At 39.8% G+C, this 2,822-nt stretch overlaps 1 long non-coding RNA gene across 1 annotated transcript in view; it reads right to left on the bottom strand.

Moving 5' to 3' along the window:
- The window catches only part of LOC138048844 (uncharacterized), a 1,770-nt gene extending 609 nt beyond the window's left edge, over window positions 1-1,161 (bottom strand). Inside the window, exon 1 of the long non-coding RNA XR_011132221.1 lies at window positions 347-1,161. This is a non-coding gene — a long non-coding RNA (uncharacterized lncRNA). The remainder of the gene's footprint in view (window positions 1-346) is intronic.
- Window positions 1,162-2,822: the final 1,661 nt, after the last annotated feature.

Here is a 2,822-nt window from a genome sequence, read left to right as displayed (position 1 = left end):
TTTGCAACCCTGACAGTAGTCTTGTAACACCCAATCTCATTCCTTTTTGGTCAGCTACATTGTAAGTTAAGAGCAGTTCCCTGAGTCAAGTCAAGCAAACTTGGAATTGAAAACTTTTAATGCCCCCTTCATTTTCTGTGTGGATGTATGGATAAACATAAAAAAGCCATATTAGGGCCAGCTGACGCATCATTGCCATGCAGGCTTTTAGCCAGGCGGCCGTCCAGCCGTCCAAAGGACGGCCAGTTCTCAGAAATGGGAGATTTTCGACGGCCTGTTTTGGGCGGCCATTTACGAACTTCTGTGCTTAATGTAACAAAACTGTCTATAAATTAATAAAAGTTACATTTCTTTTTGCTCTCAAGAGTTGTTTTAGTGCTGCTGTCGTATTTTTCTTCTATATGAACACTTTTTTAGCGAGTTTCCTTTCTGTTTTGATCAAATGAATCAAAGTTGAGCGAAGCGATTTCACAGGCAAAGCCGCTGTTCAGTGATATTGACTTACCAAGTCGTCCCTAGGCTACTTTGCCGGCTGCTATAAATAAATGCGCACTTTGGTAATTATTTATGAGGACATGAGTCAAAGATCACGCGCCTTCCAACTCGGTAAGACGCTCTCGCGGCTACAAATGTTATTGTAATCGCTTGATTGTATTCTGCTCTGTTCAAGCGAAATCTGGCGGGCATTACAACAAAATAGCCATTTGGTGTAATAACATGTGCAATCATCGTAATTGCTTTAGGAATACTAATAGTAGGTGAATAGTTAAAGATTGCAGACCAGAATGCAGTTCGACCAACAAAGCCACGCATATCTGTTCTTTCGTGTAAATCATGGCTTGACAACTTCAAATTTCAATCACTCTTCATAACAACTGGAGTTCCTATCCCAAATATAATTCAATGTTAAACAAGGTAAGTTGAGGAAAGGATAGCTTAGTAAAATTATCAAGGAAAAACAGCGGTTTAATAGGTAAATTGAAAGACGTTTACAGCTGTCAGAATCGCGGAAATCACGTCTAAGAGGCTTCAATTTTTCAAAATTTTCTGGGGGAGCATGCCCCCAGACCCCCCTAGGCCCACATAAAATTTGGACTCCCACTTTCAAAATCCTGGCTAAAAGCCTGTTGCCATGGTAACTGCCAATGATCTTGACATCTTTGAGCAAGAATTTTACCATCAAATAGTTAACATTTATTTTTTTTCTCAATGTGCGAGTGGGCGGAATTCTGCGAATCCTCCAATATGCGGTTTTGAAACATCCTTTGGTAATAAGAGGCATAGGTCTCCTCTCTGGTGGAATTTCATTAGCACTGACTCACATCTTTGCAAGAGGTAGACACACTTACACACATGCACTCATGGTTGCCATGATTATTAGCAGTTACCATGGCAACGGTAACTCAGCTGGCCCAAAATATGGTTGTTTTCGTTCATCCTCCTGGGCAACAAATCTCCACACAAAAAATGAATGGGGAGTTTCAAGATTTCCATTCCCAACTTTGCTTGACTTTCTCAGAGAACTGCTCTTACATGTGCCAGCTTTCCAATATGATGACATCTGTGCAGCATATTCATACTTAACGAATTACGAAGTTGAATCTTCCATACTGTAAATGCGTGTGCAGTTGATACGATTCCAGACTTGGCGCTGACCAAAAGGCATGTGGGCTCTTGCAATGGGATAATGAAACACCTCAATTTATTAACTTGATAGAAGCAAAATTCTCTTACCTAGCACAAGTCCCTTCTTTCCCAATTCATGCGGTAGTTTTAATCTCTCCTCCTTCCTACCAGCAGTACTCTTTTGGTCTATTAAGCAGGTACCAGATGAGAGAGGTATTAAAACTTCCAATGCAAAGAGGCAATTGAAATCTTCTTCTTTCTTGCATTTTTTCAGATGATCTAGTGTCTCAGGAACATGACTCAAAAAATTGTTCAATCGCTTGCATGCTTGTTGAGCATTTGGGGAAGTACCCCCTGATTGTAGTTCATCAAGTCCATTTTTAAAAAAATCCTTCATCAACACAGCTTTCTTCTACAAGGAAAAAATTTACATGTATGGAACAAATATTGGAAAACTGTGCAAATTTTGAACACAGCAAAGCAATGATGAAACTGTGAAGCAGGGGTCGAAAAAACCCCCGTCTTTCCTCCTGGGTTGTTATAGTTACAGAAAAGCACAGTCTGACAACTAAATCAGAGTTGAACTCTGAAGAAGAAACATTAGACTCCTTCACTACCAGAATTGTAGAAATGCTATTATAGCTGGATTGCTTTGCCAGATAAGGCATTTATTCCCTTGTATACTTTACTAGATGGAATTTCATTGACTTCAACAACTATTCCAAGTAGTCTGAATAGGTATTAAACATTAAAAAAGGTCTCAAAACCCTGGGCTTAAAAGTACTAAAGAGGGAAGCCGTATGTTCCGTTGGCATCATTACAGCGAATGGGGATTGTCAGAGGGGCAACGAGCTAAGATTTATAAATGAAATTCCGACAGGCGACACAAGAATGTTCCGAAATTGCGACATAGCTAGCAACACCTTTTTTTCTGTGCACGCACAGTTCAAGAACTACCGGTATTTTAATTTCTGCTTTTCTACAAACATTTCTTGAAAGATTAAACTAATGTACTTTAATCTCACTTCAATCGCTAGGTAAACCTACAGTTCACCAAATCATAACTGTTCCTTTAATCAACCTTACGAAAATCGGTTAGAGTTTTCATAGGCATCTGTGCCTTCTTCAGACTTCGGTGCCCAAATTTGACCTTCTGCCATTTTGAAACAGAAGAGTGACGTCTTCTAGGAGTAGGG

The sequence above is a fragment of the Montipora capricornis genome, chromosome 5 (genome assembly GCF_036669925.1).
Source record: "Montipora capricornis isolate CH-2021 chromosome 5, ASM3666992v2, whole genome shotgun sequence".
Taxonomy (NCBI): domain Eukaryota; kingdom Metazoa; phylum Cnidaria; class Anthozoa; order Scleractinia; family Acroporidae; genus Montipora; species Montipora capricornis.
The sequence above is the reverse complement of the archived record's forward strand: the minus strand, read 5'-3'. Positions and strand labels throughout refer to the sequence as shown.